Source organism: Rhipicephalus microplus, chromosome 8 (assembly GCF_043290135.1).
Source record: "Rhipicephalus microplus isolate Deutch F79 chromosome 8, USDA_Rmic, whole genome shotgun sequence".
Taxonomy (NCBI): Eukaryota; Metazoa; Arthropoda; class Arachnida; order Ixodida; family Ixodidae; genus Rhipicephalus; species Rhipicephalus microplus.
Window position 1 is genome coordinate 149,918,591 of NC_134707.1, and position 26,746 is coordinate 149,945,336.

The following is a 26,746-nucleotide window of genomic DNA, read 5'->3' on the forward strand; positions in this document are numbered from 1 at the left end:
AACTTGAAACACCACAACTAGATACTCCACAACTACAAATTCCACAACTAGAAACTCCACAACTGGAAACTCCGCAACTAGAAACTCCGCAACTAGAAACTTTACAGCTAGAAATTTCACAACTTGAGACTTCGCGAATAGAAACTCGTCAACTGAAAACTCAACCACTAGAAACTCCACAGCTAGAAACTCCACAACTAGACACTCAACAACTAGAAACTCCACACCTATATATTACACAACTTGAAACTCAACAACTAAAACTCCACAACTAGAAACTCCACAACTAGAAACTCCACAACTAGAGTCTCTGCAACTAGAAACTGCGCAACTAGAAACTCTGCAACTAGAAACTCCACAACTAGAAACTTCACAGCTAGAAACCCCACAACTATAAACTTCACAACTAGCAACTCAACAACTATAGACTGCACAACTAGAGACTCCGCAACTAGAAACTCCACAGCTAGTAACTCCGCAACTAGAAACTCCACAACTTGAAACACCACAACTAGATACTCCACAACTTCAAATTCCACAACTAGAAATTCCACAACTAGAAACTCCACAATTTGAAACTCCACAACTAGATACTCCACAACTACAAACTCCACAACCAGAAACAACCCAACTATAAACTCCACAACTTGAAACTCCGCTACTAGAAACTCCGCAACTAGAAACTCCACAACTAGAAAACTCGGCAACGTGAAAATCTGCAACTAGAAACTCCGCAACTAGAAACTCCACAGCTAGAAACTTAACTACTTGAAACACCACAACTAGATACTCCACAACTACGAATTCCACAACTAGAAACTCCACAACTAGAAACTCCGCAACTAGAAGCTCCACAACTAGAATTTTCACAGCTAGAAACTCCACAACTTGAGACTTCGCAACTGGAAACTCGGCAGCTAGAAACCCAACAACCAGAAACTCCACAACTAGAAACTCCACAAGTTGAAACCCAACAAATAGATACTCCACAACTACAGACTCCACAACTTGAAACACCACAACTAGATACTCCACAACTACAAATTCCGCAACTAGAAACACCACAACTGGAAACTCCGCAACTAGAAACTCCACAGCTAGAAACTCCACAACTTGAGACTTCGCGACTAGAAACTCAGCAACTAGAAACTCAACAACTAGAAACTCCACCACTAGAAACTCCACAACTAGAAACTCCACAACTGGAAACTCCGCAACTAGAAACTCCGCAGCTAGAAACTTTACAGCTAGAAACTTCACAACTTGAGACTTCGCGAATAGAAACTCGTCAACTGGAAACTCAACCACTAGAAACTCCACAGCTAGAAACTCCACAACTAGACACTCAACAACTAGAAACTCCACACCTATAAATTCCACAACTTGAAACTCCACAACTAAAACTCCACAACTAGAAACTCCACAACTAGAAACTCTGCAACTCGAAACTCCACAACTAGAAACTCTGCAACTAGACACTCCGCAACTAGAAACTCTGCAACTAGAAACTCCGCAACTAGAAACTCCACAGCTAGAAAATCCACCACTAGAAACTCCACAACTAGCAACTCCACAACTACAGACTCCGCAACTAGAAAACTCCGCAACAAGAAACTCCCAACTAGACACTCCGCAACTAAGAAATCTACAACTTCAAAATCCACAACTAGAAACTCCACAATTTGAAACTCCACAACTAGATACTCCACAACTACAAACTCCACAACTAGAAACTCCCCAACTAGAAATTCCACAACTTGAAACTCCGCAACTAGAAACTCCACAACTAGAAAACTCCGCAACGTGAAACTCTGTAACTAGAAACTCCGCAACTAGAAACTCCACAGCTAGAAACTTCACTACTTGAAACACCACAGCTAGAAACTCCACAACTTAAACACCACAACTAGATACTCCACAACTACAAATTCCACAACTAGAAGCTCCACAACTAGAAACCTTACAGCTAGAAATTTCACAACTTGAGACTTCGCGAATAGAAACTCGTCAACTGGAAACTCAACCACTAGAAACTCCACAGCTAGAAACTCCACAACTAGACACTCAACAACTAGAAACTCCACACCTATATAATACACAACTTGAAACTCCACAACTAAAACTCCACAACTAGAAACTCCACAACTAGAAACTCTGCAAATCGAAACTCTCCAACTAGAAACTCCACAACTAGACACTCTGCAACTACAAACTCTGCAAGTAGAAACTCTGCAACTAGAAACTCCGCAACTAGAAACTCCAGAGCTAGAAACCCCACAACTATAAACTTCACAACTAGAAACTCAACAACTAGAGACTGCACAACTAGAAACTCCACAACTAGAAAACTCCGCAACTAGATACTCCACAACTACAAACTTCACAACTAGAAACTCCACAACCTGAAACTCCGCAACCAGAAACTCCGCAACTAAAAACTCCACAACTAGAAACTCCACAAGTAAAAACTCCACAACTAGAAACTCCACAACTAGAAACTCTGCAACTAGATACTCCGCAACTAGAAACTCCACAGCTAGAAACTCCACAACTTGAAACACCACAACTAGATACTCCACAACTACAAATTCCACAACTAGAAACTCCACAACTGGAAACTCCGCAACTAGAAACTCCGCAACTAGAAACTTTACAGCTAGAAACTCCACAACTTGAAACACCACAACTAGATACTCCACAACTTCAAATTCCACAACTAGAAATTCCACAACTAGAAACTCCACAATTTGAAACTCCACAACTAGATACTCCACAACTACAAACTCCACAACCAGAAACAACCCAACTAGAAACTCCACAACTTGAAACTCCGCTACTAGAAACTCCGCAACTAGAAACTCCACAACTAGAAAACTCGGCAACGTGAAAATCTGCAACTAGAAACTCCGCAACTAGAAACTCCACAGCTAGAAACTTAACTACTTGAAACACCACAACTAGATACTCCACAACTACAAATTCCACAACTAGAAGCTCCACAACTAGAAACTCCGCAACTAGAAGCTCCGCAACTAGAATTTTCACAGCTGGAAACTCCACAACTTGACACTTCGCAACTGGAAACTCGGCAACTAGAAACCCAACAACCAGAAACTCCACAACTAGAAACTCCACAAGTTGAAACCCATCAAATAGATACTCCACAACTACAGACTCCACAACTTGAATTACCACAACTAGATACTCCACAACTACAAATTCCGCAACTAGAAACACCACAACTGGAAACTCCGCAACTAGAAACTCCACAGCTAGAAACTCCACAACTTGAGACTTCGCGACTAGAAACTCAGCAACTAGAAACTCAACAACTAGAAACTCCACCACTAGAAACTCCACAACTAGGAACTCTACAACTTCAAAATCCACTACTAAAAACTCCTCAACTTGAAACTTCACAACTAGATACTCCACAACTACAAACTTCACAACTAGAAACTCCACAACCTGAAACTCCGCAACCAGAAACTCCGCAACTAAAAACTCCACAACTAGAAACTCCACAAGTAAAAACTCCACAACTAGAAACTCCACAACTAGAAACTCTGCAACTAGATACTCCGCAACTAGAAACTCCACAGCTAGAAACTCCACAACTTGAAACACCACAACTAGATACTCCACAACTACAAATTCCACAACTAGAAACTCCACAACTGGAAACTCCGCAACTAGAAACTCCGCAACTAGAAACTTTACAGCTAGAAATTTCACAACTTCAGACTTCGCGAATAGAAACTCGTCAACTGAAAACTCAACCACTAGAAACTCCACAGCTAGAAACTCCACAACTAGACACTCAACAACTAGAAACTCCACACCTATATATTACACAACTTGAAACTCAACAACTAAAACTCCACAACTAGAAACTCCACAGCTAGAAACTCCACAACTAGAGTCTCTGCAACTAGAAACTGCGCAACTAGAAACTCTGCAACTAGAAACTCCACATTTAGAAACTTCACAGCTAGAAACCCCACAACTATAAACTTCACAACTAGCAACTCAACAACTATAGACTGCACAACTAGAGACTCCGCAACTAGAAACTCCACAGCTAGTAACTCCGCAACTAGAAACTCCACAACTTGAAACACCACAACTAGATACTCCACAACTTCAAATTCCACAACTAGAAATTCCACAACTAGAAACTCCACAATTTGAAACTCCACAACTAGATACTCCACAACTACAAACTCCACAACCAGAAACAACCCAACTATAAACTCCACAACTTGAAACTCCGCTACTAGAAACTCCGCAACTAGAAACTCCACAACTAGAAAACTCGGCAACGTGAAAATCTGCAACTAGAAACTCCGCAACTAGAAACTCCACAGCTAGAAACTTAACTACTTGAAACACCACAACTAGATACTCCACAACTACGAATTCCACAACTAGAAACTCCACAACTAGAAACTCCGCAACTAGAAGCTCCACAACTAGAATTTTCACAGCTAGAAACTCCACAACTTGAGACTTCGCAACTGGAAACTCGGCAGCTAGAAACCCAACAACCAGAAACTCCACAACTAGAAACTCCACAAGTTGAAACCCAACAAATAGATACTCCACAACTACAGACTCCACAACTTGAAACACCACAACTAGATACTCCACAACTACAAATTCCGCAACTAGAAACACCACAACTGGAAACTCCGCAACTAGAAACTCCACAGCTAGAAACTCCACAACTTGAGACTTCGCGACTAGAAACTCAGCAACTAGAAACTCAACAACTAGAAACTCCACCACTAGAAACTCCACAACTAGAAACTCCACAACTGGAAACTCCGCAACTAGAAACTCCGCAGCTAGAAACTTTACAGCTAGAAACTTCACAACTTGAGACTTCGCGAATAGAAGCTCGTCAACTGGAAACTCAACCACTAGAAACTCCACAGCTAGAAACTCCACAACTAGACACTCAACAACTAGAAACTCCACACCTATAAATTCCACAACTTGAAACTCCACAACTAAAACTCCACAACTAGAAACTCCACAACTAGAAACTCTGCAACTCGAAACTCCACAACTAGAAACTCTGCAACTAGACACTCCGCAACTAGAAACTCTGCAACTAGAAACTCCGCAACTAGAAACTCCACAGCTAGAAAATCCACCACTAGAAACTCCACAACTAGCAACTCCACAACTACAGACTCCGCAACTAGAAAACTCCGCAACAAGAAACTCCCAACTAGACACTCCGCAACTAAGAAATCTACAACTTCAAAATCCACAACTAGAAACTCCACAATTTGAAACTCCACAACTAGATACTCCACAACTACAAACTCCACAACTAGAAACTCCCCAACTAGAAATTCCACAACTTGAAACTCCGCAACTAGAAACTCCACAACTAGAAAACTCCGCAACGTGAAACTCTGTAACTAGAAACTCCGCAACTAGAAACTCCACAGCTAGAAACTTCACTACTTGAAACACCACAGCTAGAAACTCCACAACTTAAACACCACAACTAGATACTCCACAACTACAAATTCCACAACTAGAAGCTCCACAGCTAGAAACCTTACAGCTAGAAATTTCACAACTTGAGACTTCGCGAATAGAAACTCGTCAACTGGAAACTCAACCACTAGAAACTCCACAGCTAGAAACTCCACAACTAGACACTCAACAACTAGAAACTCCACACCTATATAATACACAACTTGAAACTCCACAACTAAAACTCCACAACTAGAAACTCCACAACTAGAAACTCTGCAAATCGAAACTCTCCAACTAGAAACTCCACAACTAGACACTCTGCAACTAGAAACTCTGCAAGTAGAAACTCTGCAACTAGAAACTCCGCAACTAGAAACTCCAGAGCTAGAAATCCCACAACTATAAACTTCACAACTAGAAACTCAACAACTAGAGACTGCACAACTAGAAACTCCACAACTAGAAAACTCCGCAACTAGATACTCCACAACTACAAACTTCACAACTAGAAACTCCACAACCTGAAACTCCGCAACCAGAAACTCCGCAACTAAAAACTCCACAACTAGAAACTCCACAAGTAAAAACTCCACAACTAGAAACTCCACAACTAGAAACTCTGCAACTAGATACTCCGCAACTAGAAACTCCACAGCTAGAAACTCCACAACTTGAAACACCACAACTAGATACTCCACAACTACAAATTCCACAACTAGAAACTCCACAACTGGAAACTCCGCAACTAGAAACTCCGCAACTAGAAACTTTACAGCTAGAAACTCCACAACTTGAAACACCACAACTAGATACTCCACAACTTCAAATTCCACAACTAGAAATTCCACAACTAGAAACTCCACAATTTGAAACTCCACAACTAGATACTCCACAACTACAAACTCCACAACCAGAAACAACCCAACTAGAAACTCCACAACTTGAAACTCCGCTACTAGAAACTCCGCAACTAGAAACTCCACAACTAGAAAACTCGGCAACGTGAAAATCTGCAACTAGAAACTCCGCAACTAGAAACTCCACAGCTAGAAACTTAACTACTTGAAACACCACAACTAGATACTCCACAACTACAAATTCCACAACTAGAAGCTCCACAACTAGAAACTCCGCAACTAGAAGCTCCGCAACTAGAATTTTCACAGCTGGAAACTCCACAACTTGACACTTCGCAACTGGAAACTCGGCAACTAGAAACCCAACAACCAGAAACTCCACAACTAGAAACTCCACAAGTTGAAACCCATCAAATAGATACTCCACAACTACAGACTCCACAACTTGAATTACCACAACTAGATACTCCACAACTACAAATTCCGCAACTAGAAACACCACAACTGGAAACTCCGCAACTAGAAACTCCACAGCTAGAAACTCCACAACTTGAGACTTCGCGACTAGAAACTCAGCAACTAGAAACTCAACAACTAGAAACTCCACCACTAGAAACTCCACAACTAGGAACTCTACAACTTCAAAATCCACTACTAAAAACTCCTCAACTTGAAACTTCACAACTAGATACTCCACAACTACAAACTTCACAACTAGAAACTCCACAACCTGAAACTCCGCAACCAGAAACTCCGCAACTAAAAACTCCACAACTAGAAACTCCACAAGTAAAAACTCCACAACTAGAAACTCCACAACTAGAAACTCTGCAACTAGATACTCCGCAACTAGAAACTCCACAGCTAGAAACTCCACAACTTGAAACACCACAACTAGATACTCCACAACTACAAATTCCACAACTAGAAACTCCACAACTGGAAACTCCGCAACTAGAAACTCCGCAACTAGAAACTTTACAGCTAGAAATTTCACAACTTCAGACTTCGCGAATAGAAACTCGTCAACTGAAAACTCAACCACTAGAAACTCCACAGCTAGAAACTCCACAACTAGACACTCAACAACTAGAAACTCCACACCTATATATTACACAACTTGAAACTCAACAACTAAAACTCCACAACTAGAAACTCCACAGCTAGAAACTCCACAACTAGAGTCTCTGCAACTAGAAACTGCGCAACTAGAAACTCTGCAACTAGAAACTCCACAACTAGAAACTTCACAGCTAGAAACCCCACAACTATAAACTTCACAACTAGCAACTCAACAACTATAGACTGCACAACTAGAGACTCCGCAACTAGAAACTCCACAGCTAGTAACTCCGCAACTAGAAACTCCACAACTTGAAACACCACAACTAGATACTCCACAACTTCAAATTCCACAACTAGAAATTCCACAACTAGAAACTCCACAATTTGAAACTCCACAACTAGATACTCCACAACTACAAACTCCACAACCAGAAACAACCCAACTATAAACTCCACAACTTGAAACTCCGCTACTAGAAACTCCGCAACTAGAAACTCCACAACTAGAAAACTCGGCAACGTGAAAATCTGCAACTAGAAACTCCGCAACGAGAAACTCCACAGCTAGAAACTTAACTACTTGAAACACCACAACTAGATACTCCACAACTACGAATTCCACAACTAGAAACTCCACAACTAGAAACTCCGCAACTAGAAGCTCCACAACTAGAATTTTCACAGCTAGAAACTCCACAACTTGAGACTTCGCAACTGGAAACTCGGCAGCTAGAAACCCAACAACCAGAAACTCCACAACTAGAAACTCCACAAGTTGAAACCCAACAAATAGATACTCCACAACTACAGACTCCACAACTTGAAACACCACAACTAGATACTCCACAACTACAAATTCCGCAACTAGAAACACCACAACTGGAAACTCCGCAACTAGAAACTCCACAGCTAGAAACTCCACAACTTGAGACTTCGCGACTAGAAACTCAGCAACTAGAAACTCAACAACTAGAAACTCCACCACTAGAAACTCCACAACTAGAAACTCCACAACTGGAAACTCCGCAACTAGAAACTCCGCAGCTAGAAACTTTACAGCTAGAAACTTCACAACTTGAGACTTCGCGAATAGAAGCTCGTCAACTGGAAACTCAACCACTAGAAACTCCACAGCTAGAAACTCCACAACTAGACACTCAACAACTAGAAACTCCACACCTATAAATTCCACAACTTGAAACTCCACAACTAAAACTCCACAACTAGAAACTCCACAACTAGAAACTCTGCAACTCGAAACTCCACAACTAGAAACTCTGCAACTAGACACTCCGCAACTAGAAACTCTGCAACTAGAAACTCCGCAACTAGAAACTCCACAGCTAGAAAATCCACCACTAGAAACTCCACAACTAGCAACTCCACAACTACAGACTCCGCAACTAGAAAACTCCGCAACAAGAAACTCCCAACTAGACACTCCGCAACTAAGAAATCTACAACTTCAAAATCCACAACTAGAAACTCCACAATTTGAAACTCCACAACTAGATACTCCACAACTACAAACTCCACAACTAGAAACTCCCCAACTAGAAATTCCACAACTTGAAACTCCGCAACTAGAAACTCCACAACTAGAAAACTCCGCAACGTGAAACTCTGTAACTAGAAACTCCGCAACTAGAAACTCCACAGCTAGAAACTTCACTACTTGAAACACCACAGCTAGAAACTCCACAACTTAAACACCACAACTAGATACTCCACAACTACAAATTCCACAACTAGAAGCTCCACAACTAGAAACCTTACAGCTAGAAATTTCACAACTTGAGACTTCGCGAATAGAAACTCGTCAACTGGAAACTCAACCACTAGAAACTCCACAGCTAGAAACTCCACAACTAGACACTCAACAACTAGAAACTCCACACCTATATAATACACAACTTGAAACTCCACAACTAAAACTCCACAACTAGAAACTCCACAACTAGAAACTCTGCAAATCGAAACTCTCCAACTAGAAACTCCACAACTAGACACTCTGCAACTAGAAACTCTGCAAGTAGAAACTCTGCAACTAGAAACTCCGCAACTAGAAACTCCAGAGCTAGAAACCCCACAACTATAAACTTCACAACTAGAAACTCAACAACTAGAGACTGCACAACTAGAAACTCCACAACTAGAAAACTCCGCAACTAGATACTCCACAACTACAAACTTCACAACTAGAAACTCCACAACCTGAAACTCCGCAACCAGAAACTCCGCAACTAAAAACTCCACAACTAGAAACTCCACAAGTAAAAACTCCACAACTAGAAACTCCACAACTAGAAACTCTGCAACTAGATACTCCGCAACTAGAAACTCCACAGCTAGAAACTCCACAACTTGAAACACCACAACTAGATACTCCACAACTACAAATTCCACAACTAGAAACTCCACAACTGGAAACTCCGCAACTAGAAACTCCGCAACTAGAAACTTTACAGCTAGAAACTCCACAACTTGAAACACCACAACTAGATACTCCACAACTTCAAATTCCACAACTAGAAATTCCACAACTAGAAACTCCACAATTTGAAACTCCACAACTAGATACTCCACAACTACAAACTCCACAACCAGAAACAACCCAACTAGAAACTCCACAACTTGAAACTCCGCTACTAGAAACTCCGCAACTAGAAACTCCACAACTAGAAAACTCGGCAACGTGAAAATCTGCAACTAGAAACTCCGCAACTAGAAACTCCACAGCTAGAAACTTAACTACTTGAAACACCACAACTAGATACTCCACAACTACGAATTCCACAACTAGAAACTCCACAACTAGAAACTCCGCAACTAGAAGCTCCACAACTAGAATTTTCACAGCTAGAAACTCCACAACTTGAGACTTCGCAACTGGAAACTCGGCAGCTAGAAACCCAACAACCAGAAACTCCACAACTAGAAACTCCACAAGTTGAAACCCAACAAATAGATACTCCACAACTACAGACTCCACAACTTGAAACACCACAACTAGATACTCCACAACTACAAATTCCGCAACTAGAAACACCACAACTGGAAACTCCGCAACTAGAAACTCCACAGCTAGAAACTCCACAACTTGAGACTTCGCGACTAGAAACTCAGCAACTAGAAACTCAACAACTAGAAACTCCACCACTAGAAACTCCACAACTAGAAACTCCACAACTGGAAACTCCGCAACTAGAAACTCCGCAGCTAGAAACTTTACAGCTAGAAACTTCACAACTTGAGACTTCGCGAATAGAAACTCGTGAACTGGAAACTCAACCACTAGAAACTCCACAGCTAGAAACTCCACAACTAGACACTCAACAACTAGAAACTCCACACCTATAAATTCCACAACTTGAAACTCCACAACTAAAACTCCACAACTAGAAACTCCACAACTAGAAACTCTGCAACTCGAAACTCCACAACTAGAAACTCTGCAACTAGACACTCCGCAACTAGAAACTCAGCAACTAGAAACTCCGCAACTAGAAACTCCACAGCTAGAAAATCCACCACTAGAAACTCCACAATTAGCAACTCCACAACTACAGACTCCGCAACTAGAAAACTCCGCAACAAGAAACTCCCAACTAGACACTCCGCAACTAGGAAATCTACAACTTCAAAATCCACAACTAGAAACTCCACAATTTGAAACTCCACAACTAGATACTCCACAACTACAAACTCCACAACTAGAAACTCCCCAACTAGAAATTCCACAACTTGAAACTCCGCAACTAGAAACTCCACAACTAGAAAACTCCGCAACGTGAAACTCTATAACTAGAAACTCCGCAACTAGAAACTCCACAGCTAGAAACTTCACTACTTGAAACACCACAGCTAGAAACTCCACAACTTAAACACCACAACTAGATACTCCACAACTACAAATTCCACAACTAGAAGCTCCACAACTAGAAACCTTACAGCTAGAAATTTCACAACTTGAGACTTCGCGAATAGAAACTCGTCAACTGGAAACTCAACCACTAGAAACTCCACAGCTAGAAACTCCACAACTAGACACTCAACAACTAGAAACTCCACACCTATATAATACACAACTTGAAACTCCACAACTAAAACTCCACAACTAGAAACTCCACAACTAGAAACTCTGCAACTCGAAACTCTCCAACTAGAAACTCCACAACTAGACACCCTGCAACTAGAAACTCTGCAAGTAGAAACTCTGCAACTAGAAACTTCGCAACTAGAAACTCCACAGCTAGAAACCCCACAACTATAAACTTCACAACTAGAAACTCAACAACTAGAGACTGCACAACTAGAAACTCCACAACTAGAAAACTCCGCAACTAGAAAATCTGCAACTACATACTCCGCATTTAGAAACTCCACAGCTAGAAACTCCACAACTAGATAATCCACAACTACAAATTCCACAACTAGAAACTCCACAACTGGAAACTCTGCAACTAGAAACTCTGCAACTACAAACTTTACAGTTAGAAACTCCACAACTTGAGACTTCGCAAATAGAAACTCTTCAACTGGAAACTCAACCACTAGAAACTCCACAGCTAGAAACTCCACAACTGGAAACTCCACAACTTGAAACCCGACAAATAGATACTCCACAACTTGAAACACCACAACTAGATACTCCACAACTACAAATACTGCAACTAGAAACTCCACAACTAAAAACTCCGCAACTAGAAACTCCCCAACTAGAAACTCCACAACTAGAGTCTCTGCAACTAGAAACTGCGCAACTAGAAACTCTGCAACTAGAAACTTCACAACTAGAAATTTCACAGCTAGAAACCCCACAACTATAAACTTCACAACTAGCAACTCAACAACTATAGACTGCACAACTAGAGACTCCGCAACTAGAAACTCCACAGCTAGTAACTCCGCAACTAGAAACTCCACAACTTGAAACTCCGCCACTAGAATCTCCACAACTAGAAAACTCCGCAACTAGAAACTCTGCCACTAGAAACTCCACAACAAGAAACTCCACAGCTAGAAACTCCACAACTTGAAACACCACAACTAGATACTCCACAACTTCAAATTCCACAACTAGAAATTCCACAACTGGAAACTCCACAGCTAGAAAGTCCACAACTAGAAACTCCGCAACTAGAAACTCCACAGCTAGAAATTCCACCACTAAAAACTCCACAACTAGCAACTCCAAAACTACAGACTCCGCCACTAGAAAACTCCGCAACAAGAAACTCCCAACTAGACACTCTGCAACTAGAAACTCTACAACTTCAAAATCCAAAACTAGAAACTCCACAATTTGAAACTCCACAACTAGATACTCCACAACTACAAACTCCACAACTAGAAACTCCCCAACTAGAAACTCCACAACTTGAAACTCCGCTACTAGAAACTCCGCAACTAGAAACTCCACAACTAGAAAACTCGGCAACGTGAAACTCTGCAACTAGAACCTCCGCAACTAGAAACTCCACAGCTAGAAACTTAACTACTTGAAACACCACAACTAGATACTCCGCAAATACGAATTCCACAACTAGAAACTCCACAACTAGAAACTCCGCAACTAGAAGCTCCACAACTGGAATTTTCACAGCTAGAAACTCCACAACTTGAGACTTCGCAACTGGAAACTCGGCAGCTAGAAACCCAACAACCAGAAACTCCACAACTAGAAACTCCACAAGTTGAAACCCAACAAATAGATACTCCACAACTACAGACTCCACAACTTGAAACACCACAACTAGAAACTCCACAACTACAAATTCCGCAACTAGAAACACCACAACTGGAAACTCCGCAACTAGAAACTCCACAGCTAGAAACTCCACAACTTGAGACTTCGCGACTAGAAACTCAGCAACTAGAAACTCAACAACTAGAAACTCCACCACTAGAAACTCCACAACTAGAAACTCCACAACTGGAAACTCCGCAACTAGAAACTCCGCAGCTAGAAACTTTACAGCTAGAAACTTCACAACTTGAGACTTCGCGAATAGAAATTCGTCAACTGGAAACTCAACCACCAGAAACTCCACAGCTAGAAACTCCACAACTAGACACTCAACAACTAGAAACTCCACACCTATAAATTCCACAACTTGAAACTCCACAACTAAAACTCCACAACTAGAAATTCCACAACAAGAAACTCTGCAACTCGAAACTCCATAACTAGAAACTCTGCAACTAGAAACTCCGCAACTAGAAACTCTGCAACTAGAAACTCCGCAACTAGAAACTCCACAGCTAGAAACTCCACAACTTGAAACACCACAACTAGATACTCCACAACTACAAATTCCACAACTAGAAATTCCACAACTGGAAACTCCCCAGCTAGAAAGTTCACAACTAGAAACTCTGCAACTAGAAACTCCGCAACTAGAAACTCCACAGCTAGAAAATCTACCACTAGAAACTCCACAACTAGCAACTCCACAACTACAGACTCCGCAACTAGAAAACTCCGCAACAAGAAACTCCCAACTAGACACTCTGCAACTAGAAACTCTACAACTTCAAAATCCACAACTAGAAACTCCGCAATTTGAAACTCCACAACTAGATACTCCACAACTACAAACTCCACAACTAGAAACAACCCAAGTAGAAACTCCACAACTTGAAACTCCGCTACTAGAAACTCCGCAACTAGAAACTCCACAGCTAGAAAACTCGGCAACGTGAAAATCTGCAACTAGAAACTCCGCAACTAGAAACTCCACAGCTAGAAACTTAACTACTTGAAACACCACAACTAGATACTCCACAAATACGAATTCCACAACTAGAAACTCCACAACTAGAAACTCCGCAACTAGAAGCTCCACAACTAGAATTTTCACAGCAAGAAACTCCACAACTTGAGACTTCGCAACTGGAAACTCGGCAGCTAGAAACCCAACAACCAGAAACTCCACAACTAGAAACTGCACAAGTTGATACCCAACAAATAGATACTCCACAACTACAGACACCACAACTTGAAACACCACAACTAGATACTCCACAACTACAAATTCCGCAACTAGAAACACCACAACTGGAAACTCCGCAACTAGAAACTCCACAGCTAGAAACTCCACAACTTGAGACTTCGCGACTAGAAACTCGGCAACTAGAAACTCAACAACTAGAAACTCCACCACTAGAAACTCCACAACTAGAAACTCCACAACTGGAAACTCCGCAACTAGAAACTCCGCAGCTAGAAACTTTACAGCTAGAAACTTCACAACTTGAGACTTCGCGAATAGAAACTCGTCATCTGGAAACTCAACCACTAGAAACTCCACAGCTAGAAACTCCACAACTAGACACTCAACAACTAGAACTCCACACCTATAAATTCCACAACTTGAAACTCCACAACTAAAACTCCACAACTAGAAACTCCACAACTAGAAACTCTGCAACTCGAAACTCCACAACTAGAAACTCTGCAACTAGAAACTCCGCAACTAGAAACTCCGCAACTAAAAACTCCACAGCTAGAAAATCCACCACTAGAAACTCCACAACTAGCAACTCCACAACTACACACTCCGCAACTAGAAAACTCCGCAACAAGAAACTCCCACTAGACACTCCGCAACTAGGAACTCTACAACTTCAAAATCCACAACTAGAAACTCCACAATTTGAAACTCCACAACTAGATACTCCACCACTACAAACTCCACAACTAGAAACTCCCCAACTAAAAACTCCACAACTTGAAACTCCGCAACTAGAAACTCCGCAACTAGAAACTCCACAACTAGAAACTCTGCAACTAGATACTCCGCAACTAGAAACTCCACAGCTAGAAACTCCACAACTTGAAACACCACAACTAGATACTCCACAACTACAAATTCCACAACTAGAAACTCCACAACTGGAAACTCCGCAACTAGTAACTCCGCAACTAGAAACTCCACAACTTGAAACTCCGCCACTAGAATCTCCACAACTAGAAAACTCCGCAACTAGAAACTCTGCCACTAGAAACTCCACAACAAGAAACTCCACAGCTAGAAACTCCACAACTTGAAACACCACAACTAGATACTCCACAACTTCAAATTCCACAACTAGAAATTCCACAACTAGAAACTCCACAATTTGAAACTCCACAACTAGATACTCCACAACTACAATCTCCACAACCAGAAACAACCCAACTAGAAACTCCACAACTTGAAACTCCGCTACTAGAAACTCCGCAACTAGAAACTCCACAACTAGAAAACTCGGCAACGTGAAAATCTGCAACTAGAAACTCCGCAACTAGAAACTCCACAGCTAGAAACTTAACTACTTGAAACACCACAACTAGATACTCCACAACTACGAATTCCACAACTAGAAACTCCACAACTAGAAACTCCGCAACTAGAAGCTCCACAACTAGAATTTTCACAGCTAGAAACTCCACAACTTGAGACTTCGCAACTGGAAACTCGGCAGCTAGAAACCCAACAACCAGAAACTCCACAACTAGAAACTCCACAAGTTGAAACCCAACAAATAGATACTCCACAACTACTGACTCCACAACTTGAAACACCACAACTAGATACTCCACAACTACAAATTCCGCAACTAGAAACACCACAACTGGAAACTCCGCAACTAGAAACTCCACAGCTAGAAACTCCACAACTTGAGACTTCGCGACTAGAAACTCAGCAACTAGAAACTCAACAACTAGAAACTCCACCACTAGAAACTCCACAACTAGAAACTCCACACCTATAAATTCCACAACTTGAAACTCCACAACTAAAACTCCACAACTAGAAACTCCACAACAAGAAACTCTGCAACTCGAAACTCCACAACTAGAAACTCTGCAACTAGACACTCCGCAAATAGAAACTCTGCAACTAGAAACTCCGCAACTAGAAACTCCACAGCCAGAAAATCCACCACTAGAAACTCCACAACTAGCAACTCCACAACTACAGACTCCGCAACTAGAAAACTCCGCAACAAGAAACTCCCAACTAGACACTCCGCAACTAGGAAATCTACAACTTCAAAATCCACAACTAGAAACTCCACAATTTGAAACTCCACAACTAGATACTCCACAACTACAAACTCCACAACTAGAAACTCCCCAACTAGAAATTCCACAACTTGAAACTCCGCAACTAGAAACTCCACAACTAGAAAACTCCGCAACGTGAAACTCTGTAACTAGAAACTCCGCAACTAGAAACTCCACAGCTAGAAACTTCACTACTTGAAACACCACAGCTAGAAACTCCACAACTTAAACACCACAACTAGATACTCCACAACTACAAATTCCACAACTAGAAGCTCCACAACTAGAAACCTTACAGCTAGAAATTTCACAACTTGAGACTTCGCGAATAGAAACTCGTCAACTGGAAACTCAACCACTAGAAACTCCACAGCTAGAAACTCCACAACTAGACACTCAACAACTAGAAACTCCACACCTATATAATACACAACTTGAAACTCCACAACTAAAACACCACAACTAGAAACTCCACAACTAGAAACTCTGCAACTCGAAACTCTCCAACTAGAAACTCCACAACTAGACACTCTGCAACTAGAAACTCTGCAAGTGGAAACTCTGCAACTAGAAACTCCGCAACTAGAAACTCCACAGCTAGAAACCCCACAACTATAAACTTCACAACTAGAAACTCAACAACTAGAGACTGCACAACTAGAAACTCCACAACTAGAAAACTCCGCAACTAGAAACTCTGCAACTACATACTCCGCATTTAGAAACTCCACAGCTAGAAACTCCACAACTAGATAATCCACAACTACAAATTCCACAACTAGAAACTCCCCAACTAGAAACTCCACAACTTGAAACTCCGCAACTAGAAACTCCGCAACTAGAAACTCCACAACTAGAAAACTCGGCAACGTGAAACTCTGCAACTAGAAACTCCGCAACTAGAAACTCCACAGCTAGAAACTTAACTACTTGAAACACCACAACTAGATACTCCGCAAATACGAATTCCACAACTAGAAAACTCGGCAACATGAAACTCTGCAACTAGGAACTCCGCAACTAGAAACTCCACAGCTAGAAACTTAACTACTTGAAACACCACAACTAGATACTCCGCAAATACGAATTCCACAACTAGAAACTCCACAACTAGAAACTCCGCAACTAGAAGCTCCACAACTGGAATTTTCACTGCTAGAAACTCCACAACTTGAGACTTCGCAACTGGAAACTCGGCAGCTAGAAACCCAACAACCAGAAACTCCACAACTAGAAACTCCACAAGTTGATACCCAACAAATAGATACTCCACAACTACAGACACCACAACTTGAAACACCACAACTAGATACTCCACAACTACAAATTCCGCAACTAGAAACACCACAACTGGAAACTCCGCAACTAGAAACTCCACAGCTAGAAACTCCACAACTTGAGACTTCGCGACTAGAAACTCGGCAACTAGAAACTCAACAACTAGAAACTCCACCACTAGAAACTCCACAACTAGAAACTCCACAACTGGAAACTGCGCAACTAGAAACTCCGCAGCTAGAAACTTTACAGCTAGAAACTTCACAACTTGAGACTTCGCGAATAGAAACTCGTCATCTGGAAACTCAACCACTAGAAACTCCACAGCTAGAAACTCCACAACTAGACACTCAACAACTAGAAACTCCACACCTATAAATTCCACAACTTGAAACTCCACAACTAAAACTCCACAACTAGAAACTCCACAACTAGAAACTCTGCAACTCGAAACTCCACAACTAGAAACTCTGCAACTAGAAACTCCGCAACTAGAAACTCCGCAACTAGAAACTCCACAGCTAGAAAATCCACCACTAGAAACTCCACAACTAGCAACTCCACAACTACAGACTCCGCAACTACAAAACTCCGCAACAAGAAACTCCCACTAGACACTCCGCAACTAGGAACTCTACAACTTCAAAATCCACAACTAGAAACTCCACAATTTGAAACTCCACAACTAGATACTCCACAACTACAAACTCCACAACTAGAAACTCCCCAACTAAAAACTCCACAACTTGAAACTCCGCAACTAGAAACTCCGCAACTAGAAACTCCACAACTAGAAACTCTGCAACTAGATACTCCGCAACTAGAAACTCCACAGCTAGAAACTCCACAACTTGAAACACCACAACTAGATACTCCACAACTACAAATTCCACAACTAGAAACTCCACAACTGGAAACTCCGCAACTAGAAACTCCGCAACTAGAAACCTTACAGCTAGAAATTCACAACTTGAGACTTCGCGAATAGAAACTCGTCAACTGGAAACTCAACCACTAGAAACTCCACAGCTAGAAACTCCACAACTAGACACTCAACAACTAGAAACTCCACACCTATATAATACACAACTTGAAACTCCACAACTAAAACTCCACAACTAGAAACTCCACAACTAGGAACTCTGCAACTCGAAACTCTCCAACTAGAAACTCCACAACTAGACACTCTGCAACTAGAAACTCTGCAACTAGAAACTCTGCAACTAGAAACTCCGCAACTAGAAACTCCACAGCTAGAAACCCCACAACTATAAACTTCACAACTAGAAACTCAACAACTAGAGACTGCACAACTAGAAACTCCACAACTAGAAAACTCCGCAACTAGAAACTCTGCAACTACATACTCCGCAACTAGATAATCCACAACTACAAATTCCACAACTAGAAACTCCACAACTGGAAACTCCTCAACAAGAAACTCTGCAACTACAAACTTTACAGTTAGAAACTCCACAACTTGAGACTTCGCAAATAGAAACTCTTCAACTGGAAACTCAACCACTAGAAACTCCACAGCTAGAAACTCCACAACTGGAAACTCCACAACTTGAAACCCGACAAATAGATACTCCACAACTTGAAACACCACAACTAGATACTCCACAACTACAAATACTGCAACTAGAAACTCCACAACTAAAAACTCCGCAACTAGAAACTCCCCAACTAGAAACTCCACAACTAGAGTCTCTGCAACTAGAAACTGCGCAACTAGAAACTCTGCAACTAGAAACTTCACAACTAGAAATTTCACAGCTAGAAACCCCACAACTATAAACTTCACAACTAGCAACTCAACAACTATAGACTGCACAACTAGAGACTCCGCAACTAGAAACTCCACAGCTAGTAACTCCGCAACTAGAAACTCCACAACTTGAAACTCCGCCACTAGAATCTCCACAACTAGAAAACTCCGCAACTAGAAACTCTGCCACTAGAAACTCCACAACAAGAAACTCCACAGCTAGAAACTCCACAACTTGAAACACCACAACTAGATACTCCACAACTTCAAATTCCACAACTAGAAATTCCACAACTGGAAACTCCACAGCTAGAAAGTCCACAACTAGAAACTCCGCAACTAGAAACTCCACAGCTAGAAATTCCACCACTAAAAACTCCACAACTAGCAACTCCAAAACTACAGACTCCGCCACTAGAAAACTCCGCAACAAGAAACTCCCAACTAGACACTCTGCAACTAGAAACTCTACAACTTCAAAATCCAAAACTAGAAACTCCACAATTTGAAACTCCACAACTAGATACTCCACAACTACAAACTCCACAACTAGAAACTCCCCAACTAGAAACTCCACAACTTGAAACTCCGCAACTAGAAACTCCGCAACTAGAAACTCCACAACTAGAAAACTCGGCAACGTGAAACTCTGCAACTAGAACCTCCGCAACTAGAAACTCCACAGCTAGAAACTTAACTACTTGAAACACCACAACTAGATACTCCGCAAATACGAATTCCACAACTAGAAACTCCACAACTAGAAACTCCGCAACTAGAAGCTCCACAACTGGAATTTTCACAGCTAGAAACTCCACAACTTGAGACTTCGCAACTGGAAACTCGGCAGCTAGAAACCCAACAACCAGAAACTCCACAACTAGAAACTCCACAAGTTGAAACCCAACAAATAGATACTCCACAACTACAGACTCCACAACTTGAAACACCACAACTAGAAACTCCACAACTACAAATTCCGCAACTAGAAACACCACAACTGGAAACTCCGCAACTAGAAACTCCACAGCTAGAAACTCCACAACTTGAGACTTCGCGACTAGAAACTCAGCAACTAGAAACTCAACAACTAGAAACTCCACCACTAGAAACTCCACAACTAGAAACTCCACAACTGGAAACTCCGCAACTAGAAACTCCGCAGCTAGAAACTTTACAGCTAGAAACTTCACAACTTGAGACTTCGCGAATAGAAACTCGTCATCTGGAAACTCAACCACTAGAAACTCCACAGCTAGAAACTCCACAACTAGACACTCAACAACTAGAACTCAACACCTATAAATTCCACAACTTGAAACTCCACAACTAAAACTCCACAACTAGAAACTCCACAACTAGAAACTCTGCAACTCGAAACTCCACAACTAGAAACTCTGCAACTAGAAACTCCGCAACTAGAAACTCCGCAACTAGAAACTCCACAGCTAGAAAATCCACCACTAGAAACTCCACAACTAGCAACTCCACAACTACACACTCCGCAACTAGAAAACTCCGCAACAAGAAACTCCCACTAGACACTCCGCAACTAGGAACTCTACAACTTCAAAATCCACAACTAGAAACTCCACAATTTGAAACTCCACAACTAGATACTCCACCACTACAAACTCCACAACTAGAAACTCCCCAACTAAAAACTCCACAACTTGAAACTCCGCAACTAGAAACTCCGCAACTAGAAACTCCACAACTAGAAACTCTGCAACTAGATACTCCGCAACTAGAAACTCCACAGCTAGAAACTCCACAACTTGAAACACCACAACTAGATACTCCACAACTACAAATTCCACAACTAGAAACTCCACAACTGGAAACTCCGCAACTAGTAACTCCGCAACTAGAAACTCCACAACTTGAAACTCCGCCACTAGAATCTCCACAACTAGAAAACTCCGCAACTAGAAACTCTGCCACTAGAAACTCCACAACAAGAAACTCCACAGCTAGAAACTCCACAACTTGAAACACCACAACTAGATACTCCACAACTTCAAATTCCACAACTAGAAATTCCACAACTAGAAACTCCACAATTTGAAACTCCACAACTAGATACTCCACAACTACAATCTCCACAACCAGAAACAACCCAACTAGAAACTCCACAACTTGAAACTCCGCTACTAGAAACTCCGCAACTAGAAACTCCACAACTAGAAAACTCGGCAACGTGAAAATCTGCAACTAGAAACTCCGCAACTAGAAACTCCACAGCTAGAAACTTAACTACTTGAAACACCACAACTAGATACTCCACAACTACGAATTCCACAACTAGAAACTCCACAACTAGAAACTCCGCAACTAGAAGCTCCACAACTAGAATTTTCACAGCTAGAAACTCCACAACTTGAGACTTCGCAACTGGAAACTCGGCAGCTAGAAACCCAACAACCAGAAACTCCACAACTAGAAACTCCACAAGTTGAAACCCAACAAATAGATACTCCACAACTACTGACTCCACAACTTGAAACACCATAACTAGATACTCCACAACTACAAATTCCGCAACTAGAAACACCACAACTGGAAACTCCGCAACTAGAAACTCCACAGCTAGAAACTCCACAACTTGAGACTTCGCGACTAGAAACTCAGCAACTAGAAACTCAACAACTAGAAACTCCACCACTAGAAACTCCACAACTAGAAACTCCACAACTGGAAACTCCGCAACTAGAAACTCCGCAGCTAGAAACTTTACAGCTAGAAACTTCACAACTTGAGACTTCGCGAATAGAAACTCGTCAACTGGAAACTCAACCACTAGAAACTCCACAGCTAGAAACTCCACAACTAGACACTCAACAACTAGAAACTCCACACCTATAAATTCCACAACTTGAAACTCCACAACTAAAACTCCACAACTAGAAACTCCACAACAAGAAACTCTGCAACTCGAAACTCCACAACTAGAAACTCTGCAACTAGACACTTCGCAAATAGAAACTCTGCAACTAGAAACTCCGCAACTAGAAACTCCACAGCCAGAAAATCCACCACTAGAAACTCCACAACTAGCAACTCCACAACTACAGACTCCGCAACTAGAAAACTCCGCAACAAGAAACTCCCAACTAGACACTCCGCAAATAGGAAATCTACAACTTCAAAATCCACAACTAGAAACTCCACAATTTGAAACTCCACAACTAGATACTCCACAACTACAAACTCCACAACTAGAAACTCCCCAACTAGAAATTCCACAACTTGAAACTCCGCAACTAGAAACTCCACAACTAGAAAACTCCGCAACGTGAAACTCTGTAACTAGAAACTCCGCAACTAGAAACTCCACAGCTAGAAACTTCACTACTTGAAACACCACAGCTAGAAACTCCACAACTTAAACACCACAACTAGATACTCCACAACTACAAATTCCACAACTAGAAGCTCCACAACTAGAAACCTTACAGCTAGAAATTTCACAACTTGAGACTTCGCGAATAGAAACTCGTCAACTGGAAACTCAACCACTAGAAACTCCACAGCTAGAAACTCCACAACTAGACACTCAACAACTAGAAACTCCACACCTATATAATACACAACTTGAAACTCCACAACTAAAACACCACAACTAGAAACTCCACAACTAGAAACTCTGCAACTCGAAACTCTCCAACTAGAAACTCCACAACTAGACACTCTGCAACTAGAAACTCTGCAAGTGGAAACTCTGCAACTAGAAACTCCGCAACTAGAAACTCCACAGCTAGAAACCCCACAACTATAAACTTCACAACTAGAAACTCAACAACTAGAGACTGCACAACTAGAAACTCCACAACTAGAAAACTCCGCAACTAGAAACTCTGCAACTACATACTCCGCATTTAGAAACTCCACAGCTAGAAACTCCACAACTAGATAATCCACAACTACAAATTCCACAACTAGAAACTCCCCAACTAGAAACTCCACAACTTGAAACTCCGCATTTAGAAACTCCACAGCTAGAAACTCCACAACTAGATAATCCACAACTACAAATTCCACAACTAGAAACTCCCCAACTAGAAACTCCACAACTAGAAACTTAACTACTTGAAACACCACAACTAGATACTCCGCAAATACGAATTCCACAACTAGAAAACTCGGCAACGTGAAACTCTGCAACTAGGAACTCCGCAACTAGAAACTCCACAGCTAGAAACTTAACTACTTGAAACACCACAACTAGATACTCCGCAAATACGAATTCCACAACTAGAAACTCCACAACTAGAAACTCCGCAACTAGAAGCTCCACAACTAGAATTTTCACAGCTAGAAACTCCACAACTTGAGACTTCGCAACTGGAAACTCGGCAGCTAGAAACCCAACAACCAGAAACTCCACAACTAGAAACTCCACAAGTTGATACCCAACAAATAGATACTCCACAACTACAGACACCACAACTTGAAACACCACAACTAGATACTCCACAACTACAAATTCCGCAACTAGAAACACCACAACTGGAAACTCCGCAACTAGAAACTCCACAGCTAGAAACTCCACAACTTGAGACTTCACGACTAGAAACTCGGCAACTAGAAACTCAACAACTAGAAACTCCACCACTAGAAACTCCACAACTAGAAACTCCACAACTGGAAACTCCGCAACTAGAAACTCCGCAGCTAGAAACTTTACAGCTAGAAACTTCACAACTTGAGACTTCGCGAATAGAAACTCGTCATCTGGAAACTCAACCACTAGAAACTCCACAGCTAGAAACTCCACAACTAGACACTCAACAACTAGAAACTCCACACCTATAAATTCCACAACTTGAAACTCCACAACTAAAACTCCACAACTAGAAACTCCACAACTAGAAACTCTGCAACTCGAAACTCCACAACTAGAAACTCTGCAACTAGAAACTCCGCAACTAGAAACTCCGCAACTAGAAACTCCACAGCTAGAAAATCCACCACTAGAAACTCCACAACTAGCAACTCCACAACTACAGACTCCGCAACTACAAAACTCCGCAACAAGAAACTCCCACTAGACACTCCGCAACTAGGAACTCTACAACTTCAAAATCCACAACTAGAAACTCCACAATTTGAAACTCCACAACTAGATACTCCACAACTACAAACTCCACAACTAGAAACTCCCCAACTAAAAACTCCACAACTTGAAACTCCGCAACTAGAAACTCCGCAACTAGAAACTCCACAACTAGAAACTCTGCAACTAGATACTCCGCAACTAGAAACTCCACAGCTAGAAACTCCACAACTTGAAACACCACAACTAGATACTCCACAACTACAAATTCCACAACTAGAAACTCCACAACTGGAAACTCCGCAACTAGAAACTCCGCAACTAGAAACCTTACAGCTAGAAATTTCACAACTTGAGACTTCGCGAATAGAAACTCGTCAACTGGAAACTCAACCACTAGAAACTCCACAGCTAGAAACTCCACAACTAGACACTCAACAACTAGAAACTCCACACCTATATAATACACAACTTGAAACTCCACAACTAAAACTCCACAACTAGAAACTCCACAACTAGAAACTCTGCAACTCGAAACTCTCCAACTAGAAACTCCACAACTAGACACTCTGCAACTAGAAACTCTGCAACTAGAAACTCTGCAACTAGAAACTCCGCAACTAGAAACTCCACAGCTAGAAACCCCACAACTATAAACTTCACAACTAGAAACTCAACAACTAGAGACTGCACAACTAGAAACTCCACAACTAGAAAACTCCGCAACTAGAAACTCTGCAACTACATACTCCGCAACTAGAAACTCCACAGCTAGAAACTCCACAACTAGATAATCCACAACTACAAATTCCACAACTAGAAACTCCACAACTGGAAACTCCTCAACAAGAAACTCTGCAACTACAAACTTTACAGTTAGAAACTCCACAACTTGAGACTTCGCAAATAGAAACTCTTCAACTGGAAACTCAACCACTAGAAACTCCACAGCTAGAAACTCCACAACTGGAAACTCCACAACTTGAAACCCGACAAATAGATACTCCACAACTTGAAACACCACCACTAGATACTCCACAACTACAAATACTGCAACTAGAAACTCCACAACTAAAAACTCCGCAACTAGAAACTCCCCAACTAGAAACTCCACAACTAGAGTCTCTGCAACTAGAAACTGCGCAACTAGAAACTCTGCAACTAGAAACTTCACAACTAGAAATTTCACAGCTAGAAACCCCACAACTATAAACTTCACAACTAGCAACTCAACAACTATAGACTGCACAACTAGAGACTCCGCAACTAGAAACTCCACAGCTAGTAACTCCGCAACTAGAAACTCCACAACTTGAAACTCCGCCACTAGAATCTCCACAACTAGAAACTCCACACCTATAAATTCCACAACTTGAAACTCCACAACTAAAACTCCACAACTAGAAACTCCACAACTAGAAACTCTGCAACTCGAAACTCCACAACTAGAAACTCTGCAACTAGACACTCCGCAACTAGAAACTCTGCAACTAGAAACTCCGCAACTAGAAACTCCACAGCTAGAAAATCCACCACTAGAAACTCCACAACTAGCAACTCCACAACTACAGACTCCGCAACTAGAAAACTCCGCAACAAGAAACTCCCAACTAGACACTCCGCAACTAGGAAATCTACAACTTCAAAATCCACAACTAGAAACTCCACAATTTGAAACTCCACAACTAGATACTCCACAACTACAAACTCCACAACTAGATACTCCCCAACTAGAAATTCCACAACTTGAAACTCCGCAACTAGAAACTCCACAACTAGAAAACTCCGCAACGTGAAAATATGTAACTAGAAACTCCGCAACTAGAAACTCCACAGCTAGAAACTTCACTACTTGAAACACCACAGCTAGAAACTCCACAACTTAAACACCACAACTAGATACTCCACAACTACAAATTCCACAACTAGAAGCTCCACAACTAGAAACCTTACAGCTAGAAATTTCACAACTTGAGACTTCGCGAATAGAAACTCGTCAACTGGAAACTCAACCACTAGAAACTCCACAGCTAGAAACTCCACAACTAGACACTCAACAACTAGAAACTCCACACCTATATAATACACAACTTGAAACTCCACAACTAAAACTCCACAACTAGAAACTCCACAACTAGAAACTCTGCAACTCGAAACTCTCCAACTAG